At 48.2% G+C, this 17,989-nt stretch overlaps 2 long non-coding RNA genes and 1 pseudogene across 2 annotated transcripts; all 3 read left to right on the forward strand.

Moving 5' to 3' along the window:
• The first annotated feature begins 531 nt into the window (after positions 1-531).
• On the forward strand, positions 532-2,350 carry LOC118472231 (uncharacterized). The gene is made up of 2 exons (XR_004850243.1): positions 532-1,680; positions 1,940-2,350. It is a non-coding gene; the product is annotated as an uncharacterized lncRNA (long non-coding RNA).
• Positions 1,980-2,144, forward strand: LOC111589624 (uncharacterized; annotated as a pseudogene).
• Positions 2,351-17,448: 15,098 nt separating the features above from the next.
• On the forward strand, positions 17,449-17,817 carry LOC118472232 (uncharacterized). Its single transcript, XR_004850244.1, has 2 exons — positions 17,449-17,554; positions 17,719-17,817. It is a non-coding gene; the product is annotated as an uncharacterized lncRNA (long non-coding RNA).
• Positions 17,818-17,989: the final 172 nt, after the last annotated feature.

Consider the following 17,989-nt stretch of genomic DNA (forward strand, 5'->3'; position numbering starts at 1 on the left):
GGGCTTAAACAGATTTGTTGGTGTTGGTGGTCAGGGCTCTCCACAGTTATATTGTACTCTACTATAGTTAATCTTGTTCTTTGTTGAGTGTGGAATCTTAAATTGCAAACTCTATTCCTTTTTCTAAATAGATCTTCTTCTTTTCTTTTGCTACATGTTTTTATATCCGTTCGTAGACACTAGACATGGTATTATCGAGCTGGCTCGCGAGCTAAACGAGCCAACTCGAGTTAGCAAACGAGTCGAGCCGAGCTGGATCTTTAGCTCGTTAACATATCGAGTCGAGCCGAGCCAGCTCGTTATCTTAACGAGCCAACTCGAGTCGAGTCGAGCCGAGTCGAGCCAGCTCGATATCCACCCCTAGCCATAACCATCAAATCTGCAAATCCATTTAAGCCCACGTCCGATCACTTTTTATGAAAGCGAACTGATTTAGCGTAAACAGAGTAACAGTCGCGAGCCCTCGTTCCAGAAAAAACGGCTTAGGCCCACTTTCCATGTGGTCAACCTCTGATCCAGCCACACCAATTCTATACAACCGAACCCCCGCACAGCCCACGAATCCACCATCCACCACCACCCCTATCCCCATCAACAACGCAAAAACCTAAACCGCTCGCTCTGGTCCATCCAGATCCACAGTCGCCATCGCCCCCACCTCTCGTCGTCGTCTCCGTGCACCACTCGGCCCCCACTGTCGGCCGCGCCTCCCAGCCACCTCGTGCCGCTCTGCCACCCCGCCCGTCCTCCACTGCCCCTATGGCTGCCATGGGCGAGCGCTGCCCGAGTAGCCGACCGCCCTTTCCCCGCCGTCTTCAGCTGCCGCGCGCTGCCCCGCCTCCCCGCCAGGCCTCCACTGCCCACTTCTCCGGCGGCTACAGCGGAAGGCAAGGAGAAGGACAGCGGGCAGCGGTAGCTGGATCTAGCAAGCACAGGGCGTCTTCTCCATCCGCCACCTCTCGGCGCATCATCAGCTGAGAGTTTCAGGCATTTGCTCAGGTGTTTTCATTTCATAATATAGCTACTACTATTTTAATGATGGGTAAGAGATTAGGTGGTTGTACTGTACAAAATATTCATGTGTTTTACTGGCCATCAAGTTTCCCTTAAATTAATGCCTAATTGCATTTGTTGGGGTTACGTACTAATGCCTTGAAAGGACTGTGTAATATTCCAGAATATTGTGTTCATTTTCATAAGTAAAATTTGTTTGGGTGAAGTTGATTTTTCACATATATTTGAGATCTGTTTAGACAAGCCTTGATGAACTTGGTTGTTTAGCATAGTTCGGCTTTCACAAATCACAATGTTTAGAATCTTTTTATACGCATGGGGCTTATATGATGAAGCTTCACTGCTCCACTACTATTTGACATACAATATGTTTAGAATGTTTTTTATAATTGAGCTTTCACAATGTTTAGAATCTTTTATTCTTATAATGTATGTTTTTATGCCACGTACTCATAGTTTTTACAATCAGTTGCTTATGATCCTTCAGTTCATTAACGAACTTTTAGGTGGTTGTGCTTGATCGGTGGTGTTCTCATGCCTTCTGTTTTGTGGCTGTAGGATATCAAGAGGAGGGAAGAGGCGCTGAAGAATGGTGCAGATACACATTTGTTTTTGCATAATTGCTGCCATAGCTCCACCAATTGTATTTCATGGGAAATCATTAACGTAAGTTTGCCACTCCTTTTATCTAAAGTAATCAAAGTCATTAGTTATTATGGGCTTGGATAATGTGAGTAAGCACCATTACATAGATAGCCAGTGATGTTGTCTGCTGGAAAAGGAGAAATCAATGAATTATAGATTGGGATCACAGAACTTCAGAGAGGAAACTAGGTTGATTGTTCAATATTTTTTAAGAATACTTAGTATCCTGGATAATATGTGAAACAAACAATATGTGATTACTGACACCTTGTGCGAGCAGATATTTCGTTCCCTCCGTTGAGAAGATCCAGCAACTCCTTGTGCTATGTAGCCCCCTTTGAAGATAAAAAAACTTCTGATAGGTTTGGAGCTACTGCTCTCAGCTGCAGGTGTCCATCTCTTGAACATAACCTTTGTGGTTTGCTCAGTCTGGAGCTATTTTGTTTCAGCTGTGTTGTGTGATTAAAATTGGGTCTCGGAGGTATTTTGCAGAACTACCACTATGTTTTAATCTTGTATGTTTGGTCTGTCGATCTTGTTGTCATTACTGAAGGAGTTTTGATCTGATACCACATCTCTGGTAGCTACAAACCTACAAGCTTTGACTAGGCCGATACAAAGTTGTTTCTGCTTCTTTATCTCTATATCATTGTAACACCCTGAATTTGGGGGTATAAAATTTCTTTGCTCATATTCACAAATTCAGGTGTTACTTCCCTTTTCTCATCCTTCCCCAATCTCCTCTCTCTCATTTCTATAGGAGAAAAGTGGTTATCTTATTTATAATTATAGTCTATTAGCTCAAACTCCAAGGGAGTATGAATTGTTGCATCATGTTGAACCCTAGATTTCACTTTTGTTTGGTGCATAATTCTCAAAAGGTCTAATTTGAATTTGTGGCTCATTTGAATTTGAATCAAATAGAGAAAATAAAAAGAAAAGAGAAAACAAATACCAAAATAAAAGAAAAAGGAAAAGAAGCCCGCTTTCCCCGCCCCCTCGGCCTTTCGGCCCAGTCGGCCCGCCTTGCGCGCGCCCGCCTCCCGCTCTCTCTGCTCGCCCGGCCCCACCTGTCGGCGCTGCCGCTTCCCCGCGCGTGCGCCCGCTCCCTCGCTCTCTCTGCCCGTGGGCCCGGCCCGTCAGCCCCGCTTTCCTCGCGCCCGCACCCGCTTTCTTCTCTCTCTCTCTACGCCGCGGGCCCGGCTTGTCAGCTTCTCCGTCTTCGCGTAACCGCCGCCGTGCGTGCCGCGGTCTCCGCGCCCACGTCGCGCGTGGGGCTCGCCCCACCTCGCCCTCGGCCACTTGAGCCCCGAGCCTTGCTCGCCATCTCCCCCTCCCTCATTTGCGCACCAACCGCCCCCCCCCCCCTCTTCCACCTCTCCCTCGCTGTGCGCACGCCAGAGCGCCGCCGCCGTAAACCCCGCCGTTCCGAGCTCGGTTCCCGGCCGCCGTTGGAGCTCCGCCGTGTCCATTGCCACGGTGAGCTTCGCCCCGACGTCCGCAACCCGGAACGCGCACCAATTTCCCCTTCCCCTCCCTATTTCGCTCTGCCCGCGCTCACCCGCCGTCCTCCGTGCAGCCGCCACCGTCGCCCCGGGCCGCCGTCGCGTCTCCGTCGCCACCGAGGAGTCCCCGGAGGCCGCTTTGAGGTAAGGGACCTCTCCCGCCCCTATTGGCCTTTGTCTTGCTCTCTATCGCGTTTAATTCCTCGCCGGAGTAGTTTAGCGCCGCCGTCGAGCCGCTCCACCGCGAACCGCCCCCCTCCGGTGCCCCTGCCCCGACCTAGTCCCCACCAAAAGGTTCCCCGCGCCCTCCCCAACCTTCCCGGCCACTCAGGTCGCCCCGGGGACCCGCAGGGCCCCCGCGCCCCTCGTCTCCGGCGAGTTCTCCGCCGCGGGACGGGCGCCGCCGCCTCAGCTGGCTGGGGAAGGAGACAGGAGCCAGCCGCCCCATCTCCGCCGTCCATCTTAGATCGGACGGCCCTGTTTCAAATAGCCCGAACCCAGCCTCAGCCGTTCGCCTGAGATCCAACGGCCCAGAGCCGTTTCCCCCGCGCCCCGCCTCCCTGCCAACTGGGCCCCGCCTGTCAGCCCCGCGCCCGCGCTGCCCGCCCGGCCCCGCCTGTCAGCCGCTCACGCCGCCGCGCGCCCGCGCGCCCGCCCGCAGGATCTAATCCTGGTCGTCCGTTTGAGATCCAACGGCTGTAAGCGCCCGATACCCCTTCGCCCGCGCATTTTCTTAAAGAACCCCCCTGTTTTCTGGAAATTGCGCCTGCCGTCCCTGGTTTCTCGCAGTTAGGTCCTCGGACCTTTTATTTAATTCAAAATAGGTCCTTAGGGTATAATTTTAACCCCTAAACTTGTAAAATTCATAACTTTGTCATATGAACTCCAAATTAGGTGCTTCAAATTGCAAAATGTTCATAATATTATTATCTATCTGTTTATGCAATGTTTCCCTGCTGTTTCCATGTCCCAATTAATGGTTAATCATTAGGATAAAGTTAATGTTATGGGAACCCTATTTGAGATAAATAAAAGAAAGTAGACTTTAATAAAAGTTGGAGCACTTAAGTTTATGGACTCAAACACTTAAGTTTAGGAACTTAAACCAGATAATTATTTAATCCCACCACTGACTTAAACCTGAGTAGTGGATAATGACTCATTTTGTATAGTCCTCTACCCCAGGCCTAGAGAACACCAGAGTGCCTATCCCTTTTCTGTTATGAACATGTGACCTCTCTCTGCTGCATATGTTTGGTATTTTGTTTTTGTTTGTTATTTTCCCAAGTGCATAGTGTGAATGATTGCTTTACGTAGACAACGAGCAGTCTATGTTTCCCGAGGCAGTTGCAGAGGAAGTCCCTGATCAGCAGTTTGGTGAAGGCAAGTGTCCTCTGTCCCATTATGTCCTACCCATTTATAACTTACTATCCCGCATTACTTACTTGAAACCTAAGGATTGACTAGCTTTACACTTTACTTTGTCCTTGATGACCTATTGGGTTGTTATGGTTAGCACTCTGCTATTGCCTTAACTTAATCAATGAACATGATGTGACTATTTATGATATTGTTATCCTGATGATGTTGATGATCTTGTGATACTCTAGGGGGCTCAGGCTGTTTCCTGAGTACCTCTCCGTAAGGACTGGTTCGTTGAGAGACCACCCGGGATAACAGTGCAACCATGAGGGTGAAATGGGGTGCCCTTAGCTGATTAATTAGATGAACTAGAGGTGTAGTTGCTTAGCCGTCGTGCCGTCAATGGGGTCCAGGCACAGTGCTTGCTCTGCCGAGGCTGAGTGCCGAGGTTCTTTCGTTTTGCTCTTTGTTAGTCACTCTCCTGCGGGGAGGGGTACTGTGTTTATCAAACTGGAGAAACCTAACGGGCAGCTATGATCTCTAGGGAATCTTTGTAAAAGCTACGTAGTGATGCCCTGCCGGACCACCTAGGTAGTGGTCAATGGGGATTAGCTCTCCCCGGGTAGAAAGGGAATCATGACTCATGGGTAAAGTGTGCAACCTCTGCAGAGGGTAGTGAAACTGATATATCAGCCGTGCTCACGGTTAAGAGCAGCCTTGGGATCCTCTTTGATTAGAGATACAGATGGTTCGAGATGCAAGGATTATGTTATGGTTTTGGTTCGACTATGATGATGTTGTTCCTCGATGAGGAAATGGTTTACGGGTTGGTTAATGCTAAAATCTGGCTTCTACTAATGATAAATACCTGACCAACTAAAAGCAACTGCTTGAGCCTAACCCCACATAAAGCTAGTCCACCTCAGCCAAACGGGACATTTGCTGAGTACGTTGATGTGTACTCATCCTTGCTTTACCACAAAACACCAGGTTGTCCACATTGCAACCACTGCTCAGGAGAAGGCGAAGTCGTGGAAGGAGACTTCCAGGAGTTCCAAGACTACGACGAGTTCTAGGTGTGGGTTGGCGGCAACCCCCAGTCAGCTGCCTGTGAAGGCCTTATCTTTACTGCGTTTCGCTAGTACTTTGATTTACTTGTTAAGACAATGACTATGTGGATGTCTATGACTCCATGATGTAATAAGTACTCCTTTATGTTATTATTCGAGCATTGTGTGATGATGTTCATTTATGTAATCATTGTGTACGTGAGTTCTGATCCTGGCACGTACATAGTTCGCATTCGGTTTGCCTTCCAAAACCGGGTGTGACATAAGTGGTATCAAAGCCGTGCTGACTGTAGGACCGCTGACCTAGAGTAGCACTGGTCGTACTAAGGACTATTGACCTTCCCTCTCACCTTGACCTCTGTTGTTACTTCAAAAGTCGGTCACCTCGACCAACCCTATGTTTTACTATCTATCTATACTATACCTTGTTAAAATTTTTATCTTATTCTATCTTTGGTTTATTCACTTGTCATATTAGTTCTGCTCTTACTCTTGTGCTTACGGTGTCTTTTGTAGATGGCTCGTCTTAGACACACTGCACGTAAGTCGGTGATTCCTTTCCTGCTGTCTCGACTTGCGGAGCGTCCTCTGCACCGCACCGTGTCCGGACAGTCGAGTCACCTGGAGAGGCTGCACCACCGTCTGCGTGAGGAGCAGGAACGCCGGCGCCAGCACGGAGAGCAGCAGGGCTCTTCCTCCCCACCCCAACGAGAGGTGGAGTCTGTGAGGCCCCGTTCCTCTGTGGCCCAGCTGGAGGCGCCCCCTGCACCACCGCGGGACGTCCCGGCTGTTGGAGGAGCTACTGGAGGAGATCCCGACGACGACAACTCAGACCACAGTACGGAGTCCTCTGAGCCGCAGGAGGCGGAAGGATGGGTCGCCCGACCCATCACCCGTGACGCCGCTCGCGGTTGTCACTTCCACGACGCACTCGACACCTTGCTGCGCCAGGCTTTCGACCGGCACACCTGGTCGATCGAGTATCGTTGTGTAGTCTACCAGCACAGTCGCGGGAGGTACCCGGACCGCTGGGAGGCTACCTGCCTAGTTCGCCGTCCGGAGGATGACCTCCGGGGTGCGGAGGCCGTTTCGGAGCACTACTCTATCTCCGAGAGGGACACTGCGGAGGCGGCTATGCAGGATGCAGCACGGCGTGCACTCTCCCAGTACTGTTCTCTGTTCGGTGGCGTGGCCGATGGTCTTAACCTTCGGTACTACCCCCGCCGCCCTACTGGCAGCACAGAGAGTGTGGTTGTCTCACCCGTTGGTGAGGCTAACCCTAGGTTGAGCAGCACAGTCAACCTAGTCGCAGTGCTTAACACTGAGCTGGACCACTCTCTGGACGAGCTAAGCAGGGCTCGAACGGAGATTGCGGGGTTGCGTGCTGAGCTGGCAGAGCGCCATCACCAGGAGAGTGGTTCTCCCACACCTGTTGGGACTCAGCACCCATACCGCTCGCCGCCACGTGGTCACCACACTTATGGTTCCCCTGTCTGTAAGACCAGGATAGATCTGGATCCTTAGATCGTTAGCGTCGGAGTTTGTAATAATTCTTAAGTCAGATGTCCCAGTATTAGGTAGTCAGTTTAGTTTGCTTATCAGTTGCTTCCATTTAGTTTAGTTTGCTTATCAGTTGCTTTATTGCTTGTTATGGTGAACTTGTGCTGGATTTGAATCTTTGTAATGACTGTTGCCAACCTGTGGGTTTCCCCTGCAGTTTGGCCTAGCTAGTAATGTTAATGAAGTCAGTTGCTTAGTTGGGAAACCATTTGCCTCCACTTTCCTTCTTATCTAAGAAGCGGTGTTGAATCATAATGAGGATCAGTGAAGCCCTTTGTTCACTCAGTGTCATGAAGAATTCTGTATTCTCTTTTCTTATGCTGAAGGGTTGTAGGATCAATGCTGATGTATGAATGTCTTCCACAGATGTCTGACAACAGGCGCCGATGCAACAGGCGTGCTCAGCAAGAGCAGCATGACCAGCAGGAGGAACAACAGAGGCAACCTCCCCCACCACCCCCGATGTCAGTGGAGCAGATGTTCTTGATGCAGACTCAAGCAGTGCAGGCCATTGGGCAGACTCTGGCAGCCATGCAGCAGGCTCAACAGCAACCCCAACCCCAATTGCAAGTGCAGATGCCCCAGATGCCACGGGATAAGCGTGGTGAGTTCATGAGAGGGCACCCTCCTACCTTCGCCCATTCTGCTGACCCCATGGATGCAGAAGACTGGCTGCGCGCAGTGGAAAGGGAACTGTGCACCGCCCAATGTGACGACAGGGAGAAGGTTCTGTATGGTCCCCGTCAGCTAAAGGGAGCAGCCCAGTCCTGGTGGGAGTCCTACCTCGCCACCCATGCTGACCCTGAAGCCATCACGTGGGAGGAATTCAGCGAGAGTTTCCGTCGGTACCATGTGCCAGAGGGACTGATGATCGTGAAGAAGGAGGAGTTTCTGGCTCTGAAGCAGGGACCCATGTCTGTTAGTGAGTACAGAGACAAGTTTCTGCAGCTGTCTCGTTATGCACCTGAAGACGTCAACACTGATGCTAAAAGGCAGTACAGGTTCATGAGAGGTTTGGTGGATCCCCTGCATTACCAGCTGATGAATCACACCTTCCCCACCTTCCAGCACCTGATCGACAGGGCAGTTATGACCGAGAAGAAGCGTAAGGACATGGAAGATCGGAAGCGCAAGATGAGTGGACACCAGTCCGGAGGCATCAGCCGTCCACGTTTCTCGGGCAGTTCGTCTCAGCAAGGCAGGCCTGGTCACCCACAGGGATACCAGAATCAGAATCAGCGTCCGCATCAGCAGCAGTTTCAGAGGCAGTATCAGCAGCAGCAGCAGTATCGTCAGCACAGCCAGCAGGGAAGTAATCAGTATCAGAAGCAGAACAACCAGGCACCTCGCCTTCCTGCCCCAGCAGCGAATCAGAGCAACCAAGCAGCCCCAGCACAAGGAGGAGGCAGAGGATGTTTCCACTGTGGAGAACAAGGCCACTGGGCGATGCAGTGCCCAAAGAAGTTGGCGCAGCAGCAGACCAACCCCAATGCTCCAACAAGGCAAGGTGTACTGCAGCCGGCAGCAGGCAATCGTAACCAAGCGTACAACCGTGGAAAGGTGAACCACTTGGAGGCCGAAGCAATCCAGGATGCACCAGATGTGGCAGTAGGTATGTTCTCAGTCGAATCTCATCCTGCAAAAGTGCTATTTGATACTGGTGCAACTCATTCATTTGTCACTGCAACCTGGGTAGAATTGCATAACATCTCAGTAGAGGCAATGATGCCACCCATGAGGATTAATTCGGTTGGTGGCAAGGTGCAAACAGATAAAATATGCTCAAATATAATGGTGGAAATAAGGGGGATAGGATTCCCTAGTGACTTAATAGTAATAGACACCCCCGGGATAGATGTTATTCTAGGGATGAATTGGTTAATGAAGTATGAGGCGAATGTTAGTTGTGACAAGAGGACCGTAACATTGAAGTCCCCGTCAGGAGAAGAGGTAGTGGCCGAGCTATGGATGCCTAAATCAGAAGAGGGAGTCTGTCACCAGATTTCAGTTGGTAGTAAGGAGCCTAACCCGCTCGAGGCTATCAAGGTTGTGTCAGACTTTCCGGATGTGTTTCCCGAGGAGCTAACGGGCATGCCACCCGAGAGAAAGGTTGAATTTGCCATAGAGCTTATCCCTGGTACCGCCCCCATTTCAAAAAGGGCCTATCGAATGTCTGGACCAGAACTGGTAGAACTCAAGAAGCAGATAGATGAGATGTTAGAGAAGGGTTACATCAGGCCAAGCACCTCGCCTTGGGCCGCTCCAGTGTTGTTTGTAGAGAAGAAAGATGGTACCAAAAGGATGTGCATAGATTACAGAGCCCTGAACGAAGTCACTATTAAGAACAAGTACCCTTTGCCAAGAATAGAAGATCTGTTTGACCAACTCAGAGGTGCCAGTGTATTCTCGAAGATAGATCTGAGATCAGGTTACCATCAACTCAGAATCCGACCCTCGGACATACCGAAGACAGCATTCATCACCAAGTACGGGTTATATGAGTTCACAGTTATGTCCTTTGGTTTGACAAATGCACCAGCCTTCTTCATGTATCTGATGAACAGTGTGTTCATGGATTATCTAGACAAGTTTGTGGTAGTGTTCATCGATGACATTCTCATATACTCTCAAAGTGAGGAAGATCATGCAGAGCATTTGAAGATGGTACTGCAAAGGCTTCGAGAGCATCAATTGTATGCCAAGTTGGGCAAATGCGAGTTCTGGATTCATGAAGTCTTGTTTCTGGGTCACATCATAAATCAAGATGGGTTAGCAGTGGATCCAAAGAAAGTAGCAGATATCCTGAACTGGAAAGCACCGAAGGATGTTCGCGGGATCAAGAGCTTCATTGGAATGGCTGGATATTACAGGCGTTTCATCGAAGGCTTTTCAAAGATTGCTAGACCAATGACAGCGTTACTGGCGAAGAAAGTTGAGTTTAAGTGGACCCAAAAGTGTCAGGAAGCATTTGAAGAACTGAAGAGTAGATTGACTACAGCTCCTGTGTTAGTCCTGCCTGATGTTCACAAGCCATTTTCAGTGTATTGCGATGCTTCTTACACCGGATTGGGATGTGTGCTAATGCAAGAAGGAAGAGTTGTAGCATACTCATCTCGACAGTTGAAGATCCATGAGAAAAATTATCCCACACATGACCTGGAGTTGGCAGCAGTGGTTCATGCCTTAAAGACCTGGAGACATTACCTGTATGGACAGAAATGCGACATCTACACAGATCATAAAAGTCTGAAGTACATATTCACCCAGTCAGAGTTAAACATGAGGCAGCGAAGATGGTTGGAATTGATCAAAGACTATGAGTTGGAGATACATTACCATCCAGGCAAAGCCAATGTTGTTGCAGATGCTCTGAGCAGGAAGAGTCAAGTTAATATGTTGGCATCGTACCCGATGCCGTATGAGTTAGCCAAAGAGTTCGACAGACTGAGCCTTGGTTTCCTAAACAGTACGCAAGGAGTAACGGTGGAGTTAGAGCCCACCCTAGAGTGGGAGATCAAAGAAGGGCAGAAGGATGATGAAAACATCTACAAGATTCGGCAGCTGATCTTAGAAGGAAGAGGCAAAGACTTTCGAGAGGATGAAGAGGGAGTAATATGGTTCAAGGACCGATTGTGTGTTCCCGACCTCAAACCTATTCGGGAGCTGATCCTAAAGGAAGCTCATGAGACAGCCTACTCCATACACCCGGGAAGCGAAAAGATGTACCAGGATTTAAAAAGGAGGTTTTGGTGGTATGGCATGAAAAGAGAGATCGCAGAATATGTCGCCATCTGTGATAGTTGTCAGAGAACCAAAGCAGAGCATCAGAGGCCTGCCGGATTGTTGCAGCCATTGCGGATTCCTCAGTGGAAGTGGGATGAGATCGGGATGGATTTTATAGTTGGCCTACCTCGTACCCGGGCCGGTTATGATTCCATCTGGGTGGTTGTGGACCGCTTAACAAAGGTGGCCCATTTCATACCTGTGAAGACAACATACACCGGAGCAACGTTAGCTGAGTTATACATATCACGGATAGTCTGCCTTCATGGTGTGCCGAAGAAGATAGTGTCAGATCGAGGAACGCAGTTCACATCTCATTTTTGGCAGCAGCTACAAGAAGCTTTGGGCACCCATTTGAACTTCAGCTCAGCTTATCACCCGCAGACAGACGGTCAGACTGAAAGAACTAATCAGATCCTAGAAGATATGTTGAGAGCCTGTGCGTTGCAAGACAAGTCAGGATGGGACAAAAGATTACCTTATGCAGAATTCTCCTACAACAATAGTTACCAGGCCAGCTTGAAGATGTCACCGTTTCAGGCACTCTATGGACGGAGTTGTAGGACTCCGCTGCATTGGGACCAGCCTGGAGAGAGACAGGTGTTTGGCCCCGACATTTTGCTTGAAGCCGAAGAGAATATCAAAATGGTTCGGGAGAACCTGAAGATAGCACAGTCAAGACAACGAAGCTATGCGGACCGCAGGAGAAGAGAACTGAGTTTTGAAGTGGGAGACTACGTCTATCTGAAGGTGTCACCTATCAGGGGAGTCAGAAGGTTCGGAGTCAAAGGCAAGTTAGCACCCCGGTACGATGGACCATATCAGATTCAAGCAAAGCGTGGAGAAGTGGCCTACCAGCTCAACCTACCAGAGAGCTTGTCAGCAGTGCACAATGTGTTCCACGTGTCGCAATTGAAGAAATGTATGCGAGTACCAGAAGAGCAGTTGCCAGTGGAGGGTTTGGAAGTTCAGGAAGATCTGACCTACATAGAGAAGCCAACGCAGATTTTGGAGTTTGCAGACAGAGTCACCCGGAGGAACACCATCAGAATGTGCAAAGTCAGGTGGGGTCACCACTCTGAGGAAGAAGCAACCTGGGAACGAGAAGATGATCTGAAAGCCAAATACCACGAACTCTTTGCTGACCAACCCTGAATCTCGGGGGCGAGATTCTTTTAAGGGGGATAGGTTTGTAACACCCTGAATTTGGGGGTATAAAATTTCTTTGCTCATATTCACAAATTCAGGTGTTACTTCCCTTTTCTCATCCTTCCCCAATCTCCTCTCTCTCATTTCTATAGGAGAAAAGTGGTTATCTTATTTATAATTATAGTCTATTAGCTCAAACTCCAAGGGAGTATGAATTGTTGCATCATGTTGAACCCTAGATTTCACTTTTGTTTGGTGCATAATTCTCAAAAGGTCTAATTTGAATTTGTGGCTCATTTGAATTTGAATCAAATAGAGAAAATAAAAAGAAAAGAGAAAACAAATACCAAAATAAAAGAAAAAGGAAAAGAAGCCCGCTTTCCCCGCCCCCTCGGCCTTTCGGCCCAGTCGGCCCGCCTTGCGCGCGCCCGCCTCCCGCTCTCTCTGCTCGCCCGGCCCCACCTGTCGGCGCTGCCGCTTCCCCGCGCGTGCGCCCGCTCCCTCGCTCTCTCTGCCCGTGGGCCCGGCCCGTCAGCCCCGCTTTCCTCGCGCCCGCACCCGCTTTCTTCTCTCTCTCTGCGCCGCGGGCCCGGCTTGTCAGCTTCTCCGTCTTCGCGTAACCGCCGCCGTGCGTGCCGCGGTCTCCGCGCCCACGTCGCGCGTGGGGCTCGCCCCACCTCGCCCTCGGCCACTTGAGCCCCGAGCCTTGCTCGCCATCTCCCCCTCCCTCATTTGCGCACCAACCCCCCCCCCCCCTCTTCCACCTCTCCCTCGCTGTGCGCACGCCAGAGCGCCGCCGCCGTAAACCCCGCCGTTCCGAGCTCGGTTCCCGGCCGCCGTTGGAGCTCCGCCGTGTCCATTGCCACGGTGAGCTTCGCCCCGACGTCCGCAACCCGGAACGCGCACCAATTTCCCCTTCCCCTCCCTATTTCGCTCTGCCCGCGCTCACCCGCCGTCCTCCGTGCAGCCGCCACCGTCGCCCCGGGCCGCCGTCGCGTCTCCGTCGCCACCGAGGAGTCCCCGGAGGCCGCTTTGAGGTAAGGGACCTCTCCCGCCCCTATTGGCCTTTGTCTTGCTCTCTATCGCGTTTAATTCCTCGCCGGGGTAGTTTAGCGCCGCCGTCGAGCCGCTCCACCGCGAACCGCCCCCTCCGGTGCCCCTGCCCCGACCTAGTCCCCACCAAAAGGTTCCCCGCGCCCTCCCCAACCTTCCCGGCCACTCAGGTCGCCCCGGGGACCCGCAGGGCCCCCGCGCCCCTCGTCTCCGGCGAGTTCTCCGCCGCGGGACGGGCGCCGCCGCCTCAGCTGGCTGGGGAAGGAGACAGGAGCCAGCCGCCCCATCTCCGCCGTCCATCTTAGATCGGACGACCCTGTTTCAAATAGCCCGAACCCAGCCTCAGCCGTTCGCCTGAGATCCAACGGCCCAGAGCCGTTTCCCCCGCGCCCCGCCTCCCTGCCAACTGGGCCCCGCCTGTCAGCCCCGCGCCCGCGCTGCCCGCCCGGCCCCGCCTGTCAGCCGCTCACGCCGCCGCGCGCCCGCGCGCCCGCCCGCAGGATCTAATCCTGGTCGTCCGTTTGAGATCCAACGGCTGTAAGCGCCCGATACCCCTTCGCCCGCGCATTTTCTTAAAGAACCCCCCTGTTTTCTGGAAATTGCGCCCGCCGTCCCTGGTTTCTCGCAGTTAGGTCCTCGGACCTTTTATTTAATTCAAAATAGGTCCTTAGGGTATAATTTTAACCCCTAAACTTGTAAAATTCATAACTTTGTCATATGAACTCCAAATTAGGTGCTTCAAATTGCAAAATGTTCATAATATTATTATCTATCTGTTTATGCAATGTTTCCCTGCTGTTTCCATGTCCCAATTAATGGTTAATCATTAGGATAAAGTTAATGTTATGGGAACCCTATTTGAGATAAATAAAAGAAAGTAGACTTTAATAAAAGTTGGAGCACTTAAGTTTATGGACTCAAACACTTAAGTTTAGGAACTTAAACCAGATAATTATTTAATCCCACCACTGACTTAAACCTGAGTAGTGGATAATGACTCATTTTGTATAGTCCTCTACCCCAGGCCTAGAGAACACCAGAGTGCCTATCCCTTTTCTGTTATGAACATGTGACCTCTCTCTGCTGCATATGTTTGGTATTTTGTTTTTGTTTGTTATTTTCCCAAGTGCATAGTGTGAATGATTGCTTTACGTAGACAACGAGCAGTCTGTGTTTCCCGAGGCAGTTGCAGAGGAAGTCCCTGATCAGCAGTTTGGTGAAGGCAAGTGTCCTCTGTCCCATTATGTCCTACCCATTTATAACTTACTATCCCGCATTACTTACTTGAAACCTAAGGATTGACTAGCTTTACACTTTACTTTGTCCTTGATGACCTATTGGGTTGTTATGGTTAGCACTCTGCTATTGCCTTAACTTAATCAATGAACATGATGTGACTATTTATGATATTGTTATCCTGATGATGTTGATGATCTTGTGATACTCTAGGGGGCTCAGGCTGTTTCCTGAGTACCTCTCCGTAAGGACTGGTTCGTTGAGAGACCACCCGGGATAACAGTGCAACCATGAGGGTGAAATGGGGTGCCCTTAGCTGATTAATTAGATGAACTAGAGGTGTAGTTGCTTAGCCGTCGTGCCGTCAATGGGGTCCAGGCACAGTGCTTGCTCTGCCGAGGCTGAGTGCCGAGGTTCTTTCGTTTTGCTCTTTGTTAGTCACTCTCCTGCGGGGAGGGGTACTGTGTTTATCAAACTGGAGAAACCTAACGGGCAGCTATGATCTCTAGGGAATCTTTGTAAAAGCTACGTAGTGATGCCCTGCCGGACCACCTAGGTAGTGGTCAATGGGGATTAGCTCTCCCCGGGTAGAAAGGGAATCATGACTCATGGGTAAAGTGTGCAACCTCTGCAGAGGGTAGTGAAACTGATATATCAGCCGTGCTCACGGTTAAGAGCAGCCTTGGGATCCTCTTTGATTAGAGATACAGATGGTTCGAGATGCAAGGATTATGTTATGGTTTTGGTTCGACTATGATGATGTTGTTCCTCGATGAGGAAATGGTTTACGGGTTGGTTAATGCTAAAATCTGGCTTCTACTAATGATAAATACCTGACCAACTAAAAGCAACTGCTTGAGCCTAACCCCACATAAAGCTAGTCCACCTCAGCCAAACGGGACATTTGCTGAGTACGTTGATGTGTACTCATCCTTGCTTTACCACAAAACACCAGGTTGTCCACATTGCAACCACTGCTCAGGAGAAGGCGAAGTCGTGGAAGGAGACTTCCAGGAGTTCCAAGACTACGACAAGTTCTAGGTGTGGGTTGGCGGCAACCCCCAGTCAGCTGCCTGTGAAGGCCTTATCTTTACTGCGTTTCGCTAGTACTTTGATTTACTTGTTAAGACAATGACTATGTGGATGTCTATGACTCCATGATGTAATAAGTACTCCTTTATGTTATTATTCGAGCATTGTGTGATGATGTTCATTTATGTAATCACTGTGTACGTGAGTTCTGATCCTGGCACGTACATAGTTCGCATTCGGTTTGCCTTCCAAAACCGGGTGTGACAATCATACTAGCGGTAGACCCACCCAAGGAGAGCAGGGGACAGAGAACAGGTTTCTGGTTGGATTCCTGCTTCTCTATCCTTTCGGTTCATGGATTCTCGCTTTGTTTTAAATTTGGAGACTACCTGCATAATATGCCGCTGAACCATATTTTGTCTTGACTTTAATTTCTATTTTTTCTGCATTATTTATTGTCGCATATGCATCTGACTGAATCTAATTTTTAGTAATTTCACATAATTGTCATTTGGTTGATGGTATTGGAGGTTATGGGTAATCATGTTGGTGTTACAGTTGGTGGTGCGAATGGGCATTATTGTTTCCTTTGTTAGCAGATGTAGAGTTCCTCTGATTTTAATTGCTAGATTTTACATTTATTTTTAGAATTTTAGAAATTTGTATGGCTAACTAACACCTATGTAGCAAGTGTTACAGAGATGTTAGTAACCCATTTTTTGTTGCCGCTAGCTTGTAGTATTTTTTATACTCCAAAAGTTCTTTTTACCTCTACCCTGTTAGTTGCTGGTATTTTATCTGTCAAAGCTTAGCTCGAGTTTCAATCGTATGTAGTCCTGTAATTTGCAACCAATTACAAACCATGGCAAAAAAGATGTTCACGGAACACTACTTATTTATTTCATAATCTGTCTTCTAGTTGCATACTAGACTTATTTGTGTTCTAGTTGTATACTAGATAAAACAAACATATTTTTTGAATAAATCTTACCTTTAGTTGTGCTTGTAAATCTCGTATCTCCTTTGAAAATAAGCCGAAATCTCGGTACAAGACTAGGATTGCTGCTGAACCATATTTTGTCTTGACATTCTATTTCTTCTACATTATTTACTGTAGCATATGTCCAGTAAGCTTTATGTCTCACAAATTAGACAAATTAGGGTTATCTACATGTACACTTTGTGTTTTGTTTTTGATCCAGTCATGAATGCTCTACAATAAGCAAAATTTATGACCTGATCAACTATGTAAGGAGTCCATCAGTGATAATATAAGAAGGGAGGACCTACAATTCTGATGAAAAGGTTTTATCATTAGTTTTATTTCATTACATATATAAATTGGGTGTCAAAGTTAATTCAGTAACCAGGACATAATGAAATATTTACGCTTACCTATTCTAATTTTAATAGTATATCAAGCCATCAAGTTTTTACGATCTATTTATTAGAACTTAATCAGGTTTGTATAGTGTGTTGCTTCATGATCAATTGGCCATTCATTACCTCCGCCTGATGGCCCTTATTAACAACAGTAAGAACTAACTAAGAATGTGCGCTAAGATTTTTCTTGCTATCTGAAGTGGTAAATTTGCTAATCCTAATTCTTTGTTGAATGGGTATGGGGGTTTTGTGGGTGCTGGATGGTGTTGTGGGATGACATCCTTTAGATTATGCTATGTAAGAAATTTGATTTGATTTTGATTGAGAACCGATACCTGCGAATGGGTGATATGCAACTTTGTTGGTTAACAAACACTTGTTATATATGATTTATGTTGTTGGCATCATCTATCCACAAGCAATTGAAGCTTGTGTTCTAGCTGGAATAGTCTTCTTCGTTGCTCATCATGCATTATATAACATATTGTAATGGTTTGCATTATCATGGTATTAGATATTTTATTTTATCTTCTGTCTGAAATTGTAGCAATATAATGGTTTATTATATACTTGAGCAGCTACTATGCACTTTCATTTCCTCTATGTATTTCCTAGTGTGGCATTTGGTACTTACTTTGCAATTTATAGCAGAAATGGAATTGAGGGTATCCATGGAGATGCATGTAGCTGAACTCAGTCAAGTTTCTATCCATTGTGTGTGCGCGCGCGCTTATTTGGCATCGTGTTCTTCCTTTTCATGGGGTAAACAGAAAAACATTGGGCTTTAACATTTTTGTATGGCTCGATTGTGGTACTAGAAATGTATAATAATTGTTCTAAAGAAATGTTAGAGGATAAAGAAGTAAGTTACTAAAGTTTTGGACTGTATTCTTTCATTTTCATCTCACTTATCCTATTTCTTTCAGGAATCATAAAAGCATATGGAGGAACTATGTATAGGCTACAAAGAAGCATAAGAAGCATTTTTATAGCAGAAGCCAAGTGTTCTGATGATTTTGTTTTTTCAATTGTGTTTTCTGTTATTGGTTCAGCATGCACATATATTGACATGATTTATGGCATGGCATCTGCCATCTTTGTTATATTTATGTGCGACATTAATGATGGATCTTTTTAACATCCTGACCATCATTGTGTCGCTCATTATCGTATTTTGTATATCATTTATGGGTTCAC

This window comes from Zea mays, chromosome 6 (assembly GCF_902167145.1).
Source record: "Zea mays cultivar B73 chromosome 6, Zm-B73-REFERENCE-NAM-5.0, whole genome shotgun sequence".
Lineage (NCBI taxonomy): Eukaryota > Viridiplantae > Streptophyta > Magnoliopsida > Poales > Poaceae > Zea > Zea mays.